The following is a 26351-nucleotide window of genomic DNA, read 5'->3' on the forward strand; positions in this document are numbered from 1 at the left end:
GACTCATGTCCTCCAGCACCCCCACCCACCCAGCATTGAGGGTCAGGCCCCGACTCATGTCCCCCAGGACCCCATCCACACAGGATTACCGGGCGCCTGCCACCATGCCCTGACTCATGTCCCCCAGCATCCCCACCCACCCAGCATTGAGGGTCAGGCCCCGACTCATGTCCCCCAGCACCCCCACCCAACCAGCATTGCCGGGCACCTGCCAGCAGGCCCCGACTCAGGTCCCCACCCAAGATGTCATAAAGATGCACATTCATGGGCCTCATGTCCAAAAAAATCCCACTGCATGCCACCCCAGTCTTCAGACACAACCAGGTTTCCCATCCACCCCACAATGAAAGGCCTATTACTTGTCACTAAGTCAAATATGCACATCAACACATGTCCGTCACACACACACACTGGGTACGAGTGATTGTGTAAACCCACATTTGTGCACAAAAATATCAAAACAGTTTCAAAGCATGTAAATAATCAGAAACAAGAAAAAAAGGCATGTCCAATGTTAGGAAGAGTTCTCTTATAAGGCTAATTTCCCAAACCTAGTGAGTCCCCCAGCAGCTTTGCTGGATTTTTGGGGTTTGTTTTTTTCTCCTGCTAAGCGTGAGACTCTTTTACTCCCACTCTTAGACATGATTTGAGGAATGTATTTGGCTTGTTATTTGCTTATGGGCTATGGGCTATGGGGTTTCTATGGGGTTTCGTTTTACTCCATAGGGTATCATCTGCTTTTCTGTATGTGTGGTACACAGCACCCTCAGTGCAGTACCACAGGGGTGTCACAGTGACCCCCAAACATAGACTCCATACCCTGGGACTGACTACTGTCTCTCAGGGCATGTAAAGTCACCATTGGCTTTACTGGTCCAAAATTGTGAACAGAACCAGTACAAACCATCATATTGTGGAAGTACTGGTAAGGGGTAATTCGATTGCTCCTGGGTCTGTTCTCGAGGGGGCACTGTCCCGTCCCCCCTCGTCGAGTTTCTGGCTGGTGGCAGTGGTTAACACGCAAAATATTCCACTGGAATATTCTCTATGGGATTTTCTCATTGATTTTAAACGCACCACATTTTGGTGCAATGTTAAAGATACCGATGGTTTATTTATTTAATATTAAATCACTGGTTTGGTCTTTTTGCCAGAACTCGATTCTAAAATGGTGTTTTTGTCCGTCTCTGTAACTCTGACCAAGGTCGAGCCCTTTGTTCCACTATTTTGGCGGGCTTCTCCACAGAAGCCCTCCAAATGGTGCCACTCTGTCTGGGTTCCACAGGAAGGGTGAAGAGGGGCCTTTGTGACTGGAACTTCAGAAGTCGCCACCAGATCTAAGAATCTGAAGAGGGAAGCCGCTGAGCCATCTGCAACGATGACACTACCGGTGAAGCCCTGCTGCAGCCACCTCACCACTTTCCCAACGACAAGAGAAGATCTTCTACTGGACGAGTCTTCTTCCCGTGAGCTGGTGGGATCAACCAGTTCACCCTTTTCGCCTTCCAAAGACGTCTCTTGGTCGAATCACCCATGCCAAGCACCCCGGCGGACGGACAGCCAAGCGCACCACTTTTGACCACGAATAAAAGGACCGCACCTATTAATCGGGAACTCGGCGGCTGGTTTCATCCCTGTGCAGTGCAACGACTCCACGTTCCCTCCTCGACATGATCTTCTCTTCCCCTTGTTGGAACCGTGAACTTCAACCACTGCCAGGAACAACTACCCCCGCTGGAGCTTCCTTTCTCTTTAATGTACTGTGTCCTGCCTGGCCTCCCTTTCTACAGATTGATAAAGGTGAGCCTTAAATCCTTGGCTTCTAAACTGGGTTGGCTCCAGGCCTTCTAACTATTTCTTTTGAATCACCCCAAACTCTTTTGAACACTCGGCAAAGACTTTCAGTGCACTTTAAACCGTGTGATCCTGGGCACATTTCGCTTTGCTCCATTTAAAGTGGGCCAGGCCTATGAACTTTGGCTCTACAGTATAACCTGCCTTTCTCCCCTTGCTCTGAACTCTTAAAAGTGTTGGGAACTGTTTTATTCTTATGCTCTGCCTTTTTCTCTCCGTTTAACTACATTATCAGAGTGCCATCTTGGTTAAGCGCTCACCTCTGTTCTAACAAATAGTAGTGTTTTAACCCTGACTTGTCTGATAACTATTGAGGGGGGTGGGTATACTTTACCTGCCTGTGTTTAAACTTGCTTTAGATTGAGAGTGCTAGTATATGCCATAAAGTGTGTTTTAAATAAATAATTATATACTTTTTATACAAAGCTCTGGTCAGTGTTTGTTTGCGCTACTGTGTTTTGGCCCTATTGTGTATACTCTGCATACTGCCCTACTCTTCTTGAGAGAAGTCTGACTGCTCAGCCACAGCTACCAGGTAAATCTGGGTGGTGCAGACTGCAACCAATTGGGTTTACTGCTTACTCCTGTATTCTTAATCTTTTTGCAGTGTTCCCCAAGGGAACTGCACATGATTCTGCCTAAGATCCCCAAAAAAAATAATATTAATGATGACACAATCCAAATGAATCCAAAATAAAGTTTGTCAAAAATCCTTGTCCAACAAAGTAAATCCAAAGGAAATCAAAATTAATTCAAAAATCCATTGATCCATGGTGAGGGTAAATGATGTTTTAAAAAAAATCTACTGCCCAACTATGTACAAATATTGCAACAAGGGTCCATGAGTCCAACAAATGAAATGAAACCTATATAAAAAAAACCCTACCTAATTTACAACTATATACAAAAACGTGGGGCATTGTCCAAGCGTCCCAAAAGAAAAAAAAAAATAAAGGAAATCTATCACTAACTAACTATATACAATGGCGGCTGGCAAGTCCTGCGGCTCACTCTGTGATGTTGTGGGCCAGGGCATCATCAAACTCCATGTCCATCTCCTGGAGGCGGGCCTCTGCCCTGGCCCCGAGGTCTCGCAGGGCTGCAATCATGGCCTGTTCCAACTCCCAGCGAGTTGTCTCGAGGTACTCAGCCGGCCTCAACGCCCCACGCGTAGAGAACTCCATGCTGACCATGGTGAGCCGCGCCTCTTCCGCCCGCCGCCGCTCCGCATCTATCCGCCGGCCCAACCGCAGCCACACAGAAGACACTCCCATTCCAGGGGCCTCCTGCCCTCTGGCCGATGCCTGCCCCTCTTATGTTGATGGCCCCAAGCCATCATTGCTCCCACCTAGAGCCTGCTGCTGCTGCTGTCCATGTGCCCTGTCCGATGATGCCTGCACATCCTCCATCTGCTGGTCTCCAGCTGGACCACTGACTCCCTACTGTGGCAGGGATGGGATCTCCACCAAGCTGGCTGTGTCGGTCAGGCCAGGTCTGCAGGGGGCCCTGGTGGAATCTGGGCCAGAAGACGGCAGGGAGAACGACTGGCACATAGTCTCCACAGAGGAGGAGAGGTCCGGCAGAGTGCGCGACACATGTAGGAACCCACCGACCATGGCCCCTCCCAACAGTGCCACGTTGCCACAAAGCTCTTCGTGATGGCGTGCGTGCTCTGCCCAGGAAGCACGCACGTCATCACGAATGATACGCGTGTGCAATGCGACACCAATCAGGACAGAGCCCATACGGTCATGGACCTCCTCGTCCGCAGGTAGTGGAGAGGCAGATGACGTGGGCCTCCCCCCTACCTGCGGACGGGCCTGGAACAGGGCATCCCTGCTGGTGCATGGTGGTGCAGTCACAGGGTCAGGGACAGCACATGCACAGGCCCCTCTGCGGCGACCTGTGCTGCCTCCTGACCCTGGCCCTGGACTGCACCACTCGCACCAGTGGTACTACCCCCACCAGACCCCATGTGCGGCTCCTCCTCTGTGGAGACCACCAACCTGGATGTCTCTGCACCGTCTTCTGCCATTGCAAGCCCCTGTGGGGCTCACCCGGCCCTTCCGCTACAGCTGTAGTGGCAGACGCGGCACCAGTCCCCTCTCTCCCGGATGATGGCAATTCCTGGGAGGGTTCCTGGGCCTTGCGTCGCCGCCCGGTGGAGGCATCCCCGCCGCTTAGCTCCACAGCGCCGTCTCCGCCCTCTTCTTCACTTGACGCTGCATAGAGTGAGACATAAAACACATGCATCAGGGTACTGTACAATAGTCCCCTAGACAGGAAGCAATAACATATGAGTGGCACTGTCAAACGTCACTTCCATCCTGTCCCACCACAACACATATGTCAATGCACACAACACACATGCAGAAACAGGCACGGCGCATGCAATCAACATCAGAATCCATGTACAAGGGCCTCTGTTAACAAAAATGTTGCCTTAAAACTCACATGCATCATGGCTCATACTGATCCCATGCACACACATCACCGGAGGGTCATGCATCATAGCTCGTACACCACAGACACAGTGGATACAACGGTGACTGCACTGCATGAGTGAATCTACACATCGTCACGGACATGTGTCATGCATCCATGGCGTTTCAAAGTCACACACACACTTCTCAGACACACAGAGATGCACACCATACATGTACATGAGAGCAGCACCCATCCCTCACCCCCATCCATGTCCAAGAACAGGGACTGGCATGCATTCATGAGTGCATTCCGCATGCATCTCCCCATCTCTCATTGGAACACATGCACCATCCATGTGGTTCATGCATTACTGGTCTCACAAGCATTACCATGATGTCCCAGCGCGCACACATCCATACATGGCCTATGTTACACATACAGGCAAGTAGCTGACTACCAGCACACTGCAACATGCCCTGTTTCACACAGCAATGCATGGCCACTTACTGCTCGACTCTGGACGAGTCTTCCTACGAAGGATCTGGGCGTGGAGTGCTAGGCTTATGCGATCCAGGACCCTCATCTGGATGTTGCTCAGGTGGACCCGGCACCCCTCTGCATCATCTGCCTTCACGAGGCGCCGGCCTTGTTGAGGGTCCTGGACCTGAAGTCCTCCCAGCGCTACCGGACATGCTTGATGTCACTGGTTGCCACCCCCTCTGTGTTGATGGCAACCACAATGTCCTCCCAGATCATCTCCCATCCTTCCTTGTCGGCGCGCGATGGTGTGAAGAGGGCATCATAATGCCCAGGACATGCTCCACCAGGACACCAACTTCCTTCTCACTGATGTTGGTGGCCCTCTGCCTCTCTGGCTGGGGGTCACCAGTGGTCTCGGATGGTGTTTGCCCCGACATGGCGACCCTTGAGGCCGGTGTGGGTGGGCAACTGGGTCGTGGGGCTGGGCTGTGGAGCGATGGTATCCCAGTCGGGAGTCTTCTGTTCCAGCAGGGGTGGACACAGCAACTGGACCCCTGCAGATGGCTGAGGTGCAGGCACCAAATAGCAGGGCATGTGGACAGCAGGCAGGCAGCAGCAGATGGCAAGTGGGAGCGTGCTTGGGGCTCTTGGGGGCAGGAAAGTGGCCTTTTGGGCAGGAGCGTGGTCTTCCATGTGTTTTTGCGTGGCAAGCTTGATACGGAGTGATTTGGCACGTGGAAAAAGTGCACGTCAGCATGTAATTCGAGGAAAGGCCCTTAGCGCGTAAGCGCGTCTGTGACGTATCGTGCACAGGCGTTTCCCTCAACACGGGTGCATAGTGGATCAGCACGTGAAAAACCACACGTCCATGTGGGAATGCGTGTAATTCGAGGAAAGGGCCTAAGCGGGTAAGTGACGTGACGCACATGGGCTTTTCCCTCAGCACGGGTTAAAGGTGAGCAGGGCCAGCAGTTCGCTGTACGTGCCTTTCGTGGAGACCGAAGTGTGAGTTGCTACTTCGTGTTGTTTCGCGCGCCATCACAACTTCACAGCGGATCAAGGACTTATCTCTTCATTTGGCAGGGGTATTGGCTACGTGTGTTTTCATCATCGTGCTAGTCGGACGGTGAGTCGCGCACGCTATTTTTCCCACTGCGGGTGCCCCTGTGTATCGCGTACCCTTTTTCAAGGTCATAGTAGCCTGCGTCTCCCAAGCGTACGCGTTTTTCGTGTTCCTGGGTGCCACCGTGTACTGCGGGAGGTTAATTCCACGCACATAGGCCCCAGGGGTTGTGTGCACGGTTTTACTGCAGTTTTGGGGTGCCTGAGCATTGCATGACCCGTCACCTCATTACCGGGGTCACATACAGCCTTGCAGGTGCAGGGGTGCTGTTAACATCTTGCATCCCACCCCCTTCACCCCAATTGCCCAGGACAATTGTGATGTACACCTCCCATTGGCACTCCTCCATCTGTGCCGGCACTACTCCATCTGTGCCATGGTTGGGAGGCGACCAAAGGTGAGGGGTGCCTCAGCTGGGCGTACTCCTCCTGGTGGGCATGGTCAGGGCGGTGGCCGGAGTGACCAGGGAGTAGGGGGACTACAGGGTGTCCAGGGTGCCGCAGAGGGGGAAGAAGCAGGGGTGCGCCACTTGTGCACGATGTTGTGCCATGTGTCAGTTCAGTCATGCCACCACCCCCTGTGGTTCCGGGAGATGCAGCTTCTGCATCTGGCACTGGCACCCATGTGACCCAGCAGTCCGTTTCACCGACTGCCACGGGCCCAGGGGTAGTGGAAGCTGCAGGTGTAGCTGTGGACACCACCACCCAGGCTCAGAGTCTGCCAGTGCAGGCTGCGTTGGCACTTGAAGAGTCCTTGGAAGATTTCCAACAGGGCAGTAGGCAAACCGTAGGTGCACGCAGGGCTGCCCTGACCGAGACACGTGTCCCTGGGGAAGTAATGTCATCTGCTGCTCCGACCAGCCGGGTGTTGGCAAGTGCAGGGGCAGATGCAGCCAACAACACCCCAGTTGTGAGTCTATCAACCAGGACAGTCGCAGTCAATGACCCTGCCACAGAGAATGTTGCTGCACAGGGTCCATTAGAGGGCACCCAGCTGCCACTGAAGCAAGTCAGGCCTTTGGTCGTCCCTCCACCTGCCACTCCCTTGGCTCAATCCACTGGTGCCACTGGCCATACCGATCAGGGCAGCATTTGCCAGCCAGGGTCTGCGCCACAATCCAAGAGGAGGAAGGTTGCACCTGCAGCACAGGCTGGGACCCCACACACAGCCACAACCTCCTGCATGTCGAGGAAGAAGCCTTTCTGTAACCAGGAACTGGACTTCCTCGTGGACTACGTGCAGGACCACAGCCGTGACATGCTAGAGGGGCCTAATTGTCAGACTACGGCTGCCCACCGTGATACCCACTGGAAGCAAGTTGCGGAACATGTGAGTGCATTCAGCCATGAGGTGCGCATGGCACAAAGTGCAAAAAGCGTTGGAATGACCTCAAACGCAGCGTAAAGGCTAAGCATGCCTCAAATGACAACTTGACTCTGGTGACTGGCAGTGGGCCTGCACCTGAGGAGGAAGACCTCACTCCGCAAGAGTCACTCGTTGCGGAGTTCATACCACCTGAATCGCTCGAAGGAGTGGGAGAGATGCCGGACTTTGATGCCCAGTCCAGTGAGTGTTGCTGCGTGTTTGTTGAGGGCATGTGTGTTTTACTTGTGTGATGTGTTGTGCATGACTGCCACTACATTTCATGTGTACATGGTCCTGATGTGCAAGTAATGCAATGCTTCACTGATGCATGGCTGCTCTGCAGGATGGTGGACATGTGGAGCAGACGGGGACTGTCCGCATCACCACTATTGCACTCTACTCACATGCTGGTCACCAGGATGCCCCTCCGGTCCATGTTCCAGCTCACTGGCCCTTCTGCATGTAGCCTGGGGTGACCTTCCTCTCAGCCCTAGGACTATGTCATAGCATGACTGACGTGCATGTGTCCTCTGCCTGCATGTGGGTACTCCATGTAGGCATGCTCCCTTGCCTGTTCATGAGTCCTGTCTACATGCGACATTCCACCAGCCAACCTGCCAGACATATGCTGTGTGGTACATCCTTTGTACTTGATGCAGGGTGTCCCACTTGGACTATGCAGATGTCAGATGCTCCGCAGGGACATGAGTGGCCATTCATGCTCCATGTGCATTCCATGCATGCCCCTATGTGTCCTTGACTGGATGATCATTGTAGTACGTGTCCAAGGTGACCTACATTACATGGCAATTCATCAGCCTTCCCATGGCCACTGTGGCCCAGTCCTGCGTCGCACATATGTTTAGGGTGTGACAGTCTGTGTGGGTCACAGGCTTCAGCCTGTTTCATGCCCAATGACTCTGTCCAACTGGTGTAGTGTCTTCTTCACACGTGGGTGTACTCCAGAGGTTTCATCATGTGTCCTGCTTACTGTCCCATCATCATCTGCTGTGTTGTCACTTGATTCACATGATGCAATTGATGCTAGTCAACACTGTCTATCAATACACAGGTCTATGGTCATCCTTTTGATAGCATGCAAGGCATCCCTGCATTTGCACTTGGAGGGAGGGTTTGCTTGTAGCCATGCTACCCATTTCAAGCACATTGCACGTGATGCCTGAAGTTGACATTGCACTGCCTTCACATTTTCTGATACACATCATGAAGTACTTGTACATGTAGATAGTGAGTAACGTACAAATTTGCTGCACTGCATCGACCCGCTTCTGAGCGATATAACACCCTTCTACATGCCTAATCACAGAAGCAATGTCAAGTTGACCCATCATGCATGACAGGTTCTCGTTTGTGTGTGACATGTCTGCTTGATGTGTTTGGTGTCTGTGTGATGTCTATGTGTGTGTGTGTTGTGTGCTTCTAACATGTGTAGTGACCTTTTTTCTCTCTATTTTTCAAATGATGACGCAATGGAGCCAGAGAATGGTGTTGTCATGCCAGGTACAGGGTTGTTATCACTACAGCAACCGGGCACAAGTGGGGGTTGTGGGGTGGTAGGCCACGAAAAACCAAATGTGCTACAGTCCATCTTGTCTTTGGCTCGCAATGAGTCCAGCCCTGATGACCACTCTGACGTCCATGTCGAGTTGGATGTGCATCAGGTCCATATGTCAGGGGTGAGTGATTTTGATGTGGGCACTCCTCTGTCCGCGACACCTGCACTGAGGGGTCAGACAGTGTTGGAACCTCCACCTGTGGTGGATCGGGATTCAGGGTCACCCTCCACACCAGTCACTGATGTGCCTGGGCCATCACGTCGATGGGGGCATGTAGTCGTGCAGCCGCGGGTGGTGCCAACACAACGAGGACACCCGGTCCTTGGGTCCCGCAGGTGTCAAGCCCAGCAACATGGTGGTCGCGCGAAACCGCGGTATACTGAGTGGTAGCAAGACATGACTGCCAATTCTGAACGCCAGGGGGCAGCAATGGTGAACATCGCTGTGAGCATGGAGCGTGTGGGCCAATCCATGCTCATCCCTGCTAGGCAGTTGTTTCTCCAGCAGCGGGTGGCACGGTCCATGGCCCGCTCGCTCATGGGGGGCATGGCGGCCTCAGACAGGGCACTCGAGACTGAAATGTTGTCTGCGTGAAGCAATTGCTGCTCACGCAGAGGCACACATGGAGGCCCTGATGGCTGAGTATGAGTCCCTCAGATCCACTCTGGTTGTCCCCTTGCTGTCCCAGAGGGCACGGTCAGAGGAGAGGTTTGAGCAGCTTGAGTGTACCATCTCAGCTGAGCTACATGCTTGCCGGGAGGTGCATCAGTTGTCCAGCCAGGCCTTGCAGGAAGAACTCAGTGTTACATGTGTTACCTTGCAAGAGGAAGCACGTGTATCACAGGAGGTTCTGCATGCAGACCTACATGTCATTGCCACACAGAACCAGGCTCACCCGTCCGGCAGGCTTGCTGCCGACGAGGGGTAAGATGTGGCTAGGCATGGTCAGGCTCCTGTGCCACGTCCCCCTTTCCAGGAAGAGCCAGACTTGGACGACGAGGTATCTCCCACATAGGTCGGGCTGTGCAGGTGTTGAGCCCATGGAGGTTTTTTTTTTTCCTCAACATCATTGCATGTGGGTGTTGAGCAGCACCCTGTACCCCCCCCTCCTGGGTGCCTCCCCCCTGTGTCGTATGTGCCCATTTTTGATTTCTCTTTTAGTTTAGTTAGTTAACTTTCAATTTGATAGTTAGTTTAATTAGGTAATGCAGGTTTTTCATAGTCTAATTAGTTAATATAGTTTAAAATTGCTTGTCTATTTTGCTTTCATGTGATGGTGTGGTGCTTTGTGGCTTTTGAAAGCATCCACTGTCTGTTACAGCTGGTCCCTTCAAGCTTGTCTCGTGTATGGGTTTGCAGCTTGGGGTCTTGACTCACGTATGCCACTCCTGCTTCCCTTATCCATGGCTTGCAAGGATGGTTCGATGTTACAGCCTATTACACAAGGGCTTTGGACTGTCATATCTGTGGCATGTCTGCTGCTGTACTACTTGTGTTGACACCCCTAGTGGGGATGATAGGGGTGATATTGACCACCGTTCTTCCTTTGCTAGATGGGTGGCTTCATGATTCATGTGTGCATTCATTGCTATACATTGTGTAGTATGTTTCTTATCTTTGATGTGCATGTGCTTAATGCAATTCATGCTGTAGACAGTGGCTAACACACTTTGCCTGTGAAAATCGCACCGATGGAGTGATTTCTGATGTACGTTTCTGACATGGTCCAGTCATGACATGCCTGAGGAGACACACACAGGGAAATGTCATGCATTAATCATGTGTTTTCTGCCCTTTCTGCAGGGGGATGAGCCTCCAGACCACCTTTCCCACCAGACATGGCCCATTGGACGTCTGGAAGCTGGCCACGTTCGGCGGTGCAGACATGCGCATGTGTGCGCAGGCAGAGCCACAGGGATTGTGCTCATACATCCTACAGAAGCTGACGTGTTTCAAGGAACTCCAGGCAAGGTGAGCAGCACAAGGGGGCCACACCTCAGCCAACCGTCCACCAGGCCAGTTGCACATGCATGCTAAGTAACACCACTGACGGTGAGCTTGGACAGATATTGGTGTTGAAGCGCACAGTACAGCTAACATGCGTTGGTGGACTAATGGCTAGTTGATAGGAAAGTTTTCAGGGGCACATGCTGGGGCAGTGGCACATATCCTCCGGTCCACCATGGTCCATTGAGGCAGTTGTATTAGCCATGCAGCGTTCCAAGATAGGGAAAGAAGCAGCTCACAGGGGCAGACAGCGAGGGACAGACTTGTGTGCAGTTCATTTCATTTTCAGGTTGAAATTGCCACATGCACTACCTACCTTATTTAGGTTATGCTGGAACACGACTTGTACTGAAGTCGTACCTTGCTAAATGCATCTGGCTGCTTACCCAGGGAACATTGGATGTTGTGTGAATCTTGACACATTGGTATTCCATTTGCCATGCACCCACCGGCGCATGACTTACTGCATTGACTGTGTATGAACCATCACAGGGGGAATCTTACGAATGGGTACGAAGCACCACACCATATAGTTTGTTTGTACAGTATTTTGTTACTTTGGGGCATGCATGGTGGTGTGTGTGTGTGTGTGGTATGGGCACACACAGATTATTGACTCTGGCTCTCTTTTCAGCATTGAACTGCTCATGTTACCGGACCTGAGAGTGCACAGGCAGGAGGCCAGCACTCACTCCAGAGATAAGTTTCTCTGACTTCAATTCGAGTAATTTGGTACTATGTGCATGATGTACACGTTTGGTCTGATTGTGTATGTGTTAATGTGATTCTTATGTTTTTGTACATTCCCTACTTTCCCTTGTCACTCCTACTCACCTCTCCTGCCCCTCATTATCTAGTATACCAATGCCTGTCCCGACTGCATATCCCTGACCCTCCTTCCCCACCAGGGTCTCAGAGGCCTGTGTGAGTTTGACCTTGCAGGCACCCAGACCACGGTGGAGGTGGTTGGTTTGTGCCACTCCTGCGCCTGTACACGGGAGCTGTGACAGTACACATCAATTTGTGGTGCATCATTCTATATTATGTACCACACATGGTACACATCCTGTTGTGACATTGTTTTACTGTGCTACCTTGGTTGTTCCATCATTGTGCTAATACTTGGCCTTTGTGATGTACTGCTACTTCAAGTCATCTACTGGAGGCTCTTCTGGTTTGTTTTGCTGCCTGCAGGCTTTTTGCTTGGCTTCTGTGTTTGCCTGCATTGAGTTATCTTTGATTTGGAGTTTTTGCAAGTCAAGGTGGCCTCTGAGGGTGCTGTACACTTTTTACACGCCAGGTGGAAGATGGAGACAAAGGTTAAGGGTGATCCTGTGGCCAGGTGAACTTCAAGTATGAAGGCTACATACCCCATGCGCAGTTGTTCAGTGGGTTATGGTTATATGTGAGGGAGGGGGGTATTTTGTTGTTGGACAGTTGCCTTGCCCCACAGTGTGATGGGCAGCCTGACATTGTAATTGTGGTATCCTCTGTACATGATGTATTCTGCTGATCAATGGCTGTTCATGTGTTGTGTTTACCTTTCAGGTGTGAGGGTCTAGTTGTGGTTTGACATGCTGGGGTGTACACATGGGCAATGTTCACATGTGATGAGGACACTGATGGTCACTTGATTGCACGTGCATGTATTGAGTGCATGTCCCTACTGACACACACACTTGCATTATGATCCACAACATGTACAACCACCCTTCCATGTCCACATGTGCACTCAGTTTGCCTTCTGGGACCCACTGTGTACCTGCAGCACATGATCTATGACCATTTGTGGATCCTGTACATGCGTGATTTGTTTTTTTTATTTAGTTTGTTGTTTTCATGTGATGCTCAGGATGTGCGTCACACACAATGGCTGGTCACTATGCTGTGTGCAGAGAAGTGTGTTGCAGGAGATGGACACAGCACGCGTATTATGCAGTGTTGATTTTGCCGTGCAAAATGTGCATGTGTGCAGGCATTCATTGTTATGTTCATGCTACAACTGTTGGTATGCATTTGGGTATGACTTGCTTTGTGTGGGAGGTTCCTGGTCAGTCGTTTCATCTGATTCCATGTCAGGCATCATTGTCTGATGCCACTTTGCATTTTTCACATGTCAATGTGTACATTATTGTTACATTGTTGGTGTTTTGCTATTGTTTGCCATGTCATGTTGTGGTTTTGGTGGCTTTGTGTGACATACCAGTGATTGTCATGGCCTGTTTTGCAGGTCTGTGTGATACACACCTTGCATGTGTACCTTTTGGTCACACAGGATTGGTTAGGTTTGAGTAGCTAGGGATGCACACAATGTGGCACTTCCATGACAACATTCTCAGGGTGGTAAGGTTGTGACAGTTGACTGTCTCTTTGTCATCATCAATTGTCACCTGGTATCTGCCAGGCCTGTGTGCACTCCGCAGGGGTGGGAGTTTAGGTGAAAAATGTGGTCACAAGCTGGATCCGGGCTGCCTCGCCACAAGCCCTATCCCCTCCCATGGGCAGCGCCTGTGCCTGTGGTTGGTATGTGGGGGCACCACCATGTCCACTGGTACGCTCTACCGTGTTGCAACATTGTGCAGGACACATGCTGCCACAATGATCCTGCACACTACTGGGGGTGCATAGAGTAGCTGCCTGCCAGAGCGGTCAAGGGAGCGGAAGCGTGACTTGAGCACTCCGAATGTGCGCTCCACTATGTCCCTGGTTGCAATATGGGCAGCGTTGTATGTTACCTGGGGTGATGTGGTGGGTTTCCGGATTGGCATCATCATGTGGTTGCTCATAGGGTAGGAACTGTCTCCTGGAGAGGTGATCATGGTTGTGATTATTGGGGTTTGTGCATTTGTCTGTGTGTGACATGCATGCATGTGCACAGGCATTTGTACTCACCTAGGAGCCATGTGTCACCATGCTGCCCAGCTTCCAGGGCCCGGCTCAGGGCGGACATTCTGTATATGAAACTGTCATGGGTGGAGTCAGTGTAGTTTGCATAGACAGAGGTGATGATTCCCTTGGCATCGCATACCACCTGCACATTGATGGAATGCCAGTGCTTGCGGTTTTGGTAGATGTGCTCAGTGGCCCTAGGTGGACGTAGGGCCACATGGGTGCAATCTATGGCACCCAGCACTTTGGGGAAGTGTGCCACCCTGTAAAAGTCCTGTAAAAGTCCTGGACAACCAAAATGGGAGTGTCCTAAGGGCACTATAACTGTTTGTACTGTTCGTAATTAAAATGGTGGTGTCCTTAGAACACAAAAAAATGTGCGCCTGTCTGCAATTAACCAAAATGGGGGTGTCCTAAGGACACTATACCTGTTTGTACTATCCGCAATCGAAATGGAGGTGTCCTTAGGACACACACGATGTCCACCTGTCCGTAACTAACCAAAATGGGGGTGTCCTAAGAACACTTTACCTGTTCTCACTGTTCGTAGTTAAAATAAATGTGTCCGCAGGACACTAAATCCGTCCGCATGTCCTTAACTATTCAATTTAAGGTGTCCTAAGAACACCCCCCTGTTCGCAATGTCCGCAACCAGAATGAATATGACGCACATTTATTTTATTCAGGGACTTCAACACTGTTCGTAGAACAACTGCACAAATGCGCACCACACCCCTGTGTCCTACGAACATTGCACCTATCCGTAACTGTCCGCCGCACATGTGTCGCACTTTTAATTAGTTCGGGAACCCGAACACTGTCCGTAGAACACCCGCACATATGCGCACAACGACCCCGTGCATTTGGTGTCCTACTGACAGCCGTCACATTCGCGAACGTGTCCGTGACATCATCATGTGACCGCACCCACTCTGAGCGTGTGTCCATATTTGCGGACACTGTCCATCCCCCGAACATTTAAAAAGTGCTTTTTTGAGCAATCTAAGGTATTTTCCAGTAAAATGTCACCATTGCACATGTCCCAGACAATGTCCCTGGCGATCTAATTACTTTTTGGAACTTTTTTGAGCCCATTCTTGGTGTTCTACATGTCCGTGTGCAACGCAGGTGTTCACGAAGTGCGCACCTGCACCCCTATGATAGGCCACAACCCAGAGCTCATTTTCATTCTGTCTGTCTACTACTACAGATTGACCTGCTTTTGCTGCTTTTGCTGCTCTTGCTGCTTTTTCTTCAGCTAACCTGATGGCATCCATGTCTGCTACTGGTGCTACTGTTGTCTCAGCACCACCCCAACCCCCTCCACCACCACCACCCCCCCAAGGGCCTGCAGAGTGGAACAGGCGTGAGGATGCAGAGGAGAGAGATGAAGAGGATGAAGAGGATGAGGTAGTGGAAGTCCCTACTATTAGCACTCATCATGATTCTTGGGTGTGGTGGTTATTTACCACTCTTGATGGACTGCTAAAAGCTCATGCGAACAAGGTGCTCTGCACTCAGTGCCGCATGGTGCTGAGTCATGGCAAGCCTGGTTCATATAGCTATGGTACGACATCAATGAAGCGACACCTAAGGTTGTTCCATGTTGGGGCTTTTCGTAAGGTTGTACCTTACGATAAACGTAGTAGGTTGAGTTCCTCTGCAGCATCTTTTGCTTCCGCTCCTGCCACCACAAGAGACACTCCTGTGGTACAGCTCATCCCTCCAGCTGCCTCGCAGGCCATTTATGATGCTGTTGACCCTTACCTTTCGAGGGTCACAATATTGTGCATGTACTGTGATGCAGTACTCTGCAGGGGTGAGAACCTTCGGAGTGCTTTCGAGACTGCGGTCAAGGAGCACGAGAAGGACTGCCCACTATCTTAAAAAGGCCCACCCTACATCTTCCTCTCTCCACCTGCTCTTTCTTATCTCCATGGTTGGTGTCCTTTCCTTACCCTCCTTTCCCCTCCTTTCCTTGTGTGCCGTGTTTAAAAAGCCAAGAAAAATATAAAACAACAAAAACCAAAAAAGCTACCTTTCACAGTTCAAAAATAGAAGTGACAAATAAATAGTGCAGGGCCCTGTGCATTTTTTAGAAGTCCACACACAATATGCGGACAGTTCGTGGACATTTAATTCTTTTGGGGTACTGCCCTATCAGAACCATTTCACTTTTCTCTGGGAGGAAGTGGTGGCTCTGAAAAGTGCCTTTTTGTTTTTTTTCTGTTTCAAAAACTTCAAATGGTCAATACCTACTGCAAAATGGTTTGCTGTAATTCCAAAAAAGGTTGCAATGCATTTTGTATATTTTGCAGAAAAATCTGATTGCCGGCATAAGTAAAATATGCTCCATCTCTGCGAAAAATGTGTGTACTACGAAACATAGAGTTTTCATTCTGAAAAGAGGACATACCAACATCTCTCAAAAAGGCACAGACAGCCTTGTTAACATTGTGCCCTGCTTTCTCCATTTGTGGACCAAAACAAAAAAGAACACAGCCACATTTGTCTATGCGCAATACGCGAAAAAATTACTCGGGAATTTGGATACATGTCCATGACTTTCCCAAGTCTTTCTTTCATTGCAAATTGCAAAGAGATTCCAGACACATGGCCTAAACTGTTCCCTCCACAATGAATAATAATAATGTCTGGATGACACTGGGTCACCAAAGTAGCAAAGAGAGGTACCAAATCCAGTAACTTCATTCCAAGCACTCCATGCCAGTGCACTTCCGCATGAGGGAATCCAAGATGTGCAGCAACTCCAAAGCGATCTGCAAGCACCTCCAACCAATTAATCCATGAATCCAAACAATCTGGTTTCTGAAACACACAGCCATAGCTATCTTCTCGCCTCTCAGGAAAAAGAATTTCTGACAAACTCTCTCCTTACACAACACACCCAGTAAACCTCATTGACCAATTGCTTCATCTGCTCAGTCTCATTTGCATGCCTCTCAACCCCAAAATCCCTGTATGTAATATGCAATGTCCACGGACAACCGCAATGTCCGCAGACAAATTGAAACATTTGAGAATGTGGAATGAAAATTTAAATAGTGTGCCCCATTTCCCCTTTAAGATGCTTTGTCAATTTTTTCTTCCATATTTTCCTCCAAAACTCTTCACATTAGCTTCTCCAAATCAACCCTTATCTTAAAAAAGACCATGGAATTTCCCATAAAAGATAAAGACATGCCATCTTCTTTAAAATAAACAACAGTACCAGAATCAATGTTCTCATTATTACAAAAGAACATGCCAGATGTAAGCATAAAAGCAAACATGCCTCGGTTTATTTCACACCTAGCAATATTTTGCTGAGGACAAAAAACAGAACTATTGTCTGATATTGCCCTAGGTAGTAAACCAGAAAAAAGAACCTTGGCATTTGGAAATACTTTCATTACTGCCTGAACCAAGTTTCCAGATTTTCCAACAAAGTAGGGGCACTGACATAGCCCAAGTGCAATGCACCACAGTGCAAAACAAATACATGTGGACTGTTCACCCTTCCCATATCTCCACAAACTTGACAATTCCCTGCACATTGAAACCAGGCACAGTGCTCCACACCACCTCCACTCCTTTAACATCAAAATGTTATGCTCACCTGATATCCACAGGGACGCCACTCAGCCCGGGTTGGTTGCAGGTATCTTCTCCCCAGTTTACCCCGGTACTGTCTATGGAGGATGTTCAGCCTGAAAATACAGGACGGCTGGGTTCAAGTCTGGCCAACTGAGGTAAATATCCTACCACCACCCCGTGTGACTTCAGCCCCTCTGGGCACTCTCCTCACCTTGTTGTGGGATTAGGCGTACTCTCCATCCTGCCTTCTTGGCAGAGGCGCATTGTCTTCTGTGGGCATGAGCAGCCAAGTTACTTCATTGCGTGAAGTATCTCGGCCCGTTTCAATGTGTGCCCGTTTTAATTTCTCTCAGGTAGGTCTTATTGCAGCAGTTCTGTATAGTGTTGTTATTCGTGCATGCCTTTCTTGTTTAATAATGTCTTTTTCTCCCATAGGTGTGCAGAGCTTCAGCGTGCCAAACTGATTGAGTTGGGCCTCGCCGGTAATGATGGTGCGTGATGTGCGCTACAATGCGGTAAGTAAGCGATAACGTGTTTTCTTCCTTCCTTACAGGTCACGGTGCTTCTCCAGTGTGTGCGGAACTGTGGAGCGGTGCCTGCCGGGAGGCGACCAGCCAGGTAAGATTCTTGTGCTGTTTGTGGTTTAGCACTGCCAGAATATGCCTTCTCTAATATTGTCCTCTCCTTCCCTCTTTCAGGTCTTTCTGCCCGGAAGGTATGCAGAGTCCAGATGAAGCTGTTCACTGGAGCTGAGAGCGGATAACAGAATGGAGATTGCTGATAAAATGCTGCTAACGATGTCCCTTTTGTCTCCTCTGCAGTTATTTTTCTCCGAGGCTCGTGGGTATCACAGGACATGGTGAGCGTCATGTTGCAGTCTGCAAAGTAATGCGAAGCGTGCTTTCTTGTTCGGGTGTGGTTTAAATAAGAACAAACTAGTCCAGGAAAAGTAGTCCCTAGGCCAACACACCCAAAACACTATACCGCATAGATTAGTTCCCAGGAACCAAGCTATGTGGGTGCCATGTTCGCTGCAGGCCCAAATGAAAAAAGTAGTCCCCCTTACACATGTTCTTCAAAGTGTATGAGCATGGCACCGTAGGCGCGAGGACTGGCCCCAAGAGAGTCTTCGGGGTGGATGCCAGGCCTTCAAGGCCTTGATGAAGCCCCAAGCCCTGATCCTACCTGGCAAGTGGACTTGCCAGTGGGGGTCTGGGATAAGGGTCATGACAGCACTCCCCCCTAAGGCCCCTCCCATGGTAGTTCTTCTGCTCGGCCCAGGTTTAGTTGGAAAGTTCTGATGAATCTTCTTGATCAGACGTGATGCATGGATGTTCTCGCTGGGCTCCCAGGATCTATCTTGAGGTCCATACCCCATCCAATCGACAAGATAGTATAACCTAGTGTACTTTGAGTCCAGGATTTCCTTGACTTCAAATTCTGGTTCTCCATCAAAACGTATGGGTTTTGCTGGTGTCATAACCCGTGTACCGGGTTGCACCGGTTTCAAGAGTGAGACATGAAATACCGGGTGGATTTGCAGATTAGGTGCTAATTCCGGTTTGACAGCTGCTGGGTGGATAATTTCCTTGATGATATAGGGTCCCAAATATCGAGGACGAAAGGTCCGGGTTCCCTTGATGGGTACAAATCTAGCGGCTATCCATTGTCTCCTCCTTGATAGTCAGGAGCTCTTCTTCGGTGTTGATCGGCAAATTTCTTTTGCCTGTCCTTGGCGTGAGTGAGATGTTATTTCGCCTTTTTAAAAGCCTGAGAGATGGTTGTGTAAAGAGTCTTCAATGCTGGCATTTCCAAGCTGTATGGAAGGTCTAGTGAGAAAGTACGTGTCTGCCGTAAAGGGTGTAGAAAGGCATTTGTCTGGTCCTAGAGTGCAAGGAATTGTTATACGCATATTCTGCTATCCATAGTAAATCCTTCCAATTCCTTTCCTCGTGGTGCAGCATGCACCATAAGTATTTCTCAAGAGTTTGATTGGTCCTCTGTGTTTGGCCATCCGTTTGGGGATGGTGACTGGTGGATTGTCGGACGGCGATTTGCGCCATTGCACAACACTTCCTCCAGAAGTTGGACACAAACTGTCTGCCTCGATCGGAGACAAGAACTGATGGAAAGCCATGTAGTTTAACAATGCCTTCCAGGAACACATTCGCTAACCGGGATGCATCTGGGAGACCCTTGAGAGGAATGTAGTGTGCCATCTTCGAGAACAAGTCACCAACTACTAGGATGGTGTTGAATGCTTGACTGGGAGGCAGGTCAGTGATGAAGCCAAGGGAAATGGTGTGCCATGGAGCAGGATGAATGTTCAATGGTTGTAGGAGACCAGCTGGATTCTGTTTTTGTGATTTATTTTGTGCGCATATTCTGCAGGACTGAATATACTGGATGATGTTCTTAGGCCAGGTAGGCCACCAAAAAGTTCTGTTTCACCTTGGCTAGGGTTTTGGTGATTCCTGGGTGACCTTCAATCAGTGAATCATGATAACCTGAAATAATTTGTTGTTGTAGTTCCTTCTTGGGTACGTATAGACGGTCCCTAAAGAAGGGCAATTGGTCGTTAATGGAGTATTGTTCTCCCTGAGTATGCCATGCAAGTAAGGTGTCAGGATTCATTGCTCGTTGAATTTCATTTTGGAGTTCTGTTTGAGTCAAGGCTGCCGTGAGACCCAAGAGTTTGTCTTCAGGAATAATGGGTACTGGATCTGGAGTTGTGTACACCATTTCATCGATGCACATATGGGATAAGGCATCAGCATTCCCATTATGGACTCCTGGTCGAAACGTGATTACATAGTCATATTTGGTGAAGAAAAGGGCCCACCGTAGTAGGCACGAGGACTGGGCCTTTGCTGTTTTTAGATATTGCAGATTTCGGCGGTCCTTGATTACTGTAATAGTGTGTCTGGCCCCCAGGAGGTAGTGTTGCCAAGCCTTAAAAGTGGATTTAATGGCCAGGAGTTCTTTGTCGGTGATGGCATAATTGATCTCCGGAGGTGAGAATCTTTTTGAGCAGAAAGACACAGGGTGTAGCTGGCCAGTTTCAGGGTCCCTCTTTGAAAGGACAGCACCCATTGCCATACTGGAAACATCAGTTTCTACGACATAAGGGAGGTCTGGACGAGGGTGTCGCAGAATTGGAGCGGAAGTGAACCTTTGTTTGAGTTCTTGAAAAGCTTTTTCCGCTTCTTCGGTCCAAACAAACTTTTTGTTGTTTTTTCGTAATAGTACTGTGATCGGGTGTACAATCTGCGAGAAGTCTGGAGTGAAACGGCGGTAGAGGTTTGCAAAGCCCAGCATGCTTTGAACCCCTTTGAGAGACTTCGGTGATGGTCATTTCAGAATGGCGTCTACCTTGTGCACGTCCATTCTGATGCCTCCTGGAGTGAGGATAAAACCAAGGAATTCTGCTTCGGTAACGTGAAAGAAGCATTTCTCAAGCTTTGCGTATAAGTGATTTTGACTGAGCTTGGCGAGAACAGAACAAACGTGTTTGACAAGGTCTTGCTTCGAGGCCGAGTACACTAAGATGTAATCTATGTAAACCAAGGCACAAACATCAATTCATTCTCTCAAGACATCATTCATGAAATATTGGAATGCCGCAGGGGCGTTGCATAGCCCGAAGGGCATGACTTGGTATTCGTACAAGCCATATTTGGTACCGAAAGCAGTTTTCCACTCATCTCTGCTTCTAACTCGGACCAGGTGGTACGCTCCTCGAAGGTCCAATTTGGTATAAATCTGGGCATCTTTGACTTGATCTAGCATTTCAGGGATGAGTAGCAAGGGATAGAGGTTCTTCACGGTGATCAGGTTTAATGCGCGGTAGTCGATGCAGGTCCCCAAGTCCCCTTCTTTCTTTGGTACGAAGAACAAAGGACTGGCTGCCGGGGACTTAGACAGGCGGATAAATCCGTTTGCCAGGTACTGGTCTAGATAGGATTGCAGGTGGAGGTTTTCTCGTTCTGAGAGTGCATAGATTCTGCCGCAAGGGATTTGTGCACATGGAACAAGGTCAATCTGGCAGTCATAGGGCCTGTGCGGCGGTAATGTGTTTGTTTGGTCCTTTTGGAACACATCCTGGAAATCGTGGTATTCACTTGGTAGGGTATTAGTTACTCCCAGAGTTGATGCTGCCACTCTGGGAGTCATGGGGGTACTGAAGTCGGGTTTTTGCTCTTGGTAATAGCAGGCAGGGCAGCAGTTGTCAGGGAAGGATTGTGAGTAACTAACAGTGGCATCCCTAATATTATCCGGAACTGAGGTGCCTTGATAAGATCAAACGAAATGGACTCCCGGTATCGATACTGACACAGCAAGGTTACCCCGGTTGTGCACTGGGTTACTGGTCCAGCAGCAATTTCTGTCCCATCCACAGTGTTTACCTTGTCCGTGGTCAACTTGGAACATAAAGGAAGCCCCATCTCTGCTGCCAGATCTTGATCAATATAATTCCCAACCGCTCCACTGTCTATGTATGCCTCAACGGCATGCATCCTAGACGACTGTTGGTGGTTAATTAAGATCATTAGTATTGCAAAGTGCAAAGTCAGTGGCTCTTTCTTCTCACTCAACAAACTGACCTCTACGTTTGCCGAGCTTGGTAGTTTTCTGACTCCTTAACCTCATCCTTCTCTGTGGCCCCGACTGTTCTCCTTGGGGGTTTCACTGGGAAGTCCTTAAGAAAATGTCTTGGTTTTCCACAATACAAACAAAGTTGTTGTCATCTTTTATCCAGCTCTTGTTTTGTTAATGGAGGTCGTATCCCTCCAATTTGCATGGGTTCTACAGTGTTTTCTGGCACACTTAATACATTGTCCCTTGGTCGAACATCACAGCCCGAGCGTCTGCCCTAGACGGATCTGCTTTTCGATCCTGCAACCGGTGGTCTAGATGCACAACCAAATTAATTAATTTGGTACAGTCTCTGGGTGGGTCAACCACCTGGGCTAGAACGTCCTTTAATTCGCCTCATAGGCCCCCTGTGAAATAACGTGGTTCTTTTGTTTTCAGGCCACCTAGCTTCAGCAACCAGTCTATTGAAGGTGGCAATGTATGTCAACAAGTCTTGATTCCCCTGTCGGACTGATAAGAGTTTGTTGTCTACTGCCTGTTCTTGGGTATGGCGAGCAAAAAGTGTTTCCATTTCTCTCTGGAACCCCCCAAAGTCATGTAACAAAGGATCATTATGGGTTACCAGTGGCACCGACCAGTCCGCAGTGCTACCACTCAGGTAAAACAAAACAAAAGCTACCCGAGCTTGGTCATTTGGAAATGCTCCAGGCCTACAAAGAAAGTGAAGGCAACATTAATTGATGAAGGTTGCATACTTCCTGTGGTCGCCTGAGAACCGTTCTGATGGTGCCAGGGGAACGGTTCCGGGCAGCATCATTTGTACTGGAGTGGGGGAAACGGATGATAAAGTGGGGTCTTGTGCTGGTGGATTTTTTCCGATCAGAGGAGTCTGTCCTGCCTGTGATTGCAAGATCTGCCTGCCGATCTTTTCAGTGTGATCCTTGGTTACTACTAAGTCCCTGTGGAGGGCATTAGTCTCTTGCCTGGCAGAATGGACCTCGGCACGTAATTGTCCTAACAATTTAGACAATTGGTCTATTTCCGATGTCTCCATGGCGCCCAGGTGTATTAGTTATTGTAGGCTTCATGTTCTCTTACACTCACCTGATATCCACGGGGACGCCACTCAGCACGGGTTGGTTGCAGGTATCTTCTCCCCAGTTTACCCAGGTGTTGTCTATGGAGGATGTTCAGCCTGAAAATACAGGACGGCTGGGTTCAAGATTGGCCAATATCCTCCCACCACCCCGTGTGACTTCAGCCCTCTGGGCCCTCTCATCACCTTGTTGTGGGATTAGGCGTGCTCTCTGCCCTGCCTTCTTGGCAGGGGCGCGTGGTCTTCTGTGGGCGTGTGTGGCCAAGTTACTTTACTGGCGCGTGCCCGTTTCAATGTCTCTCAGGTAGGTCTTAGTGCAGTAGTTCTGTATACCGTTGTTATTCGTGCATGCCTTTCTTGTTTAATAATGTCTTTTTCTCCCCAAGGTGCGTGGAGCTTCAGCGTGGCAAACTGGTTTAGTTGGGCCTCGCTGGTAATGATGGCGTGTGATGTGCGCTACAATGCGGTAAGTAAGCAGTATGCGCAGCGCTGCCTTGTCTTGCTTTTGCTAACCTATTTTCTTCCTTCCTTACAGGTTGCGGTGCTTCTCCAGTGTGTGCAGAACTCTGGAGCGGTGCCGGCCAGGAGGCGACCAGCCAGGTAAGCTTCTTGTGCTGTTTGTGGTTTAGCACTTCCAGAATATGCCTTCAGTCCGGAAGGTATGCGAACTCCAGAAGAAGCTGTTCACTGGAGCTGAGAGCGGATAACAGGATGGAGATTGCAGGTAAGATGTTGCTAATGATGTCCCTTTTGTCTCCTCTGCAAGTTCTTTTTATCCAAGGCTCGTGGGTATCACAGGACATGGTGAGCGTCACATTGCAGTCTGCAAAGTAACACGAAGTGTGCTTTCTTGTTCGGATGTGGTTTAAATAGCCTCAACAAAGTAGTCCAGGTAAAGTAGTCCCTAGGTCACCACACCGAAAACACTATACCGCATAGCTTAGTTGCCAGGAACCAAGCTATGTGGGTGCCCCCAAGTTGGCTACAGGCCCAAATGAAAAAGTAGTCCCCTTACACATGTTCTTCAAAGTGTATTAGCCTGTCGCCATAGGTGCCAGGACTGGCCCCAAGAGAGTCTTGGGAGTGGATGCCAGGCCTTCAAGGCCTTGATGGAGCCCCAAGCACTGATCCTACCTGGCAAGTGGACTTTCCAGTGGGGGTCTGGGGTAATGGTCGTGACACAACATTGTTTGCCACATTCCTGAATGTACAAACATATCTCCAACCACCAACACCCTGACTTTCTGCAAATCTGCCATCTTCACTACACACAGCCTTGTTCAACACAAACCACAGCCTCAAGACCTGATTGGCTGATGCCTACAGTCCTATTTCCATGCCAGATCTGTTGAGAAGTCCCGTATGTGGTATGTCCTGTCCGCAGACAGCCTCGGTTTCCGCACAGCGTGTAACACTGGGGCAGCCGTTCTACCCTTTCCACTTCACTCTCTTTACCATTCCCTCATTGGCTACGGTTAAGCAGTTACACAACCATCCAACAATCACATCCAAGATCTCTACATCTAACTCCATCATGACAGATGAGCACTTTGCATGTACTATTGATCACTCTCAGTACAATTGGGCTGTGACGTCAAAGGACCTACAGCAACAACTTCTTTAAAACTCCCCAAGATTTCTACTTTCAGATTCATGCACATCCACATGCATGAACGCAGACTACAGGTATGAATATTTTATACACAGTACATGTTCAGTTCTTCTATTAATGCATTTAAACAGAGTAACTGTCAATTACCCTGTAAAAAATGTAAAATGAATTTACTATAATTTCTCTCATCTGCTATGATGAAGTGTTACTTGCAAACCTGTCTGCTCTCCAAATTTTATTTACACACACAGCTATCTAAAAAAGTGTCATTTCATTTTAAAAGATGGGAGAAATAACAATATAATTATGGAAAAAGGCTTTCTAGTGTGTTATAAAATTACACACAGCCAGGATGAGTAAATGCATCTTCATTCGTGCACACAGACAAACAATATCATTAGAAAGGCTCCGTACTGAAACAACACCACTGCCTCTACATCAAATCCTTCTGCTGTATTTCCCACCCCTTCACAAATGCATACATTGCATGCTTTTCTGTACAATATCTGCCATTTACCCTCTAAAAATAGCAAAACATGCATATGATTATTTCTTCTATCTCCTAACATCCAATAACATAGCCTTAAAAAGCCTGGTGTGCTCTATACGTTTACTATTATACTCATTTGTAAAACATGTTCAACCAACAGATTCTAAGTAAAATATACAGGATGGCAAAGGAAAGTGCAAAACAATGTCTACATTAACAAAAGTGCTATAAACACACATATTCAATAACTTCTTTATTTTACAATTGCAGTGAAGACCACTCACCTGAAAAGCAGCAGCGTCTGAAGTACGATCAAGGACTTAGAAGAAACCTACTGTTTCCATACAAAAAAGTAAGTAAAAAACTAACATAATGTTCTAACTGTTACTCAAACACACTAGCATTTTAGTATTGTAGAAGAAACAAGTATATTAACCCTTTACCATTAGATGTATTATTAGTGCTTCCCCTTACCAGTTGCATACTTTATATTGTCATCTAAAGCCCAGTATAGTAACACACAAATACAAGAATATCCTTCCAAACTTGATGTAGCTGCCCATTGCACAATCACACACTTCCACAATTATACTTACCATCATACTCAGACACTCATTCACAAAGCATGCATACATACACTGCACAACAGCCCAACCCACACTTTCTTTTTTTTTCTCCAACAGACCCCAAAGAATGCCTACCAAACAGCAACTCTGTAGAAAGCAACACAGAAGTAGAGCAAATCAAAATAAAAGTGTCCAAAATAAGCATCCATCTCCAGCAGAATGTGTACAAAAAGTTCAAACAAAACAGCTAATACAGTCATTAAGCAAAACAAAACAAGCTTCCAGTACAGAAACTTTACATCCTCTATCAAAATGTAAAGCCCAACAGAAAGTGATTAGCAAGACTTCAACTACCACTACTGCTAACACTGGACCTATAAATGTGATGTAGTGGCAAGTAAGCATACCAAAAAAAATGTTTTACAAAAAATGTTCTGCCACAGAGTCTGCCACACGGACTTCTGTTTCTGTTGCAAATGCTAACCTTTCTTATTAAATGTGTGACAAATGGATAGGTCTTAATTCCATTGAACTGCCGAGAGACACATTAACTTATACTGTAGTCGCTGAGCACTTGAGCCTGTGGCAGTGATTGGGGAGTGAGTATGGATTATTATTTCTGTTTGTCCATAGGTTCTCCTCTTGAACTTCCCTGCAATGGCTATGAGAAGC

This window comes from Ambystoma mexicanum, chromosome 11 (assembly GCF_040938575.1).
Source record: "Ambystoma mexicanum isolate Mex_15411 chromosome 11, UKY_AmexF1_1, whole genome shotgun sequence".
Lineage (NCBI taxonomy): Eukaryota > Metazoa > Chordata > Amphibia > Caudata > Ambystomatidae > Ambystoma > Ambystoma mexicanum.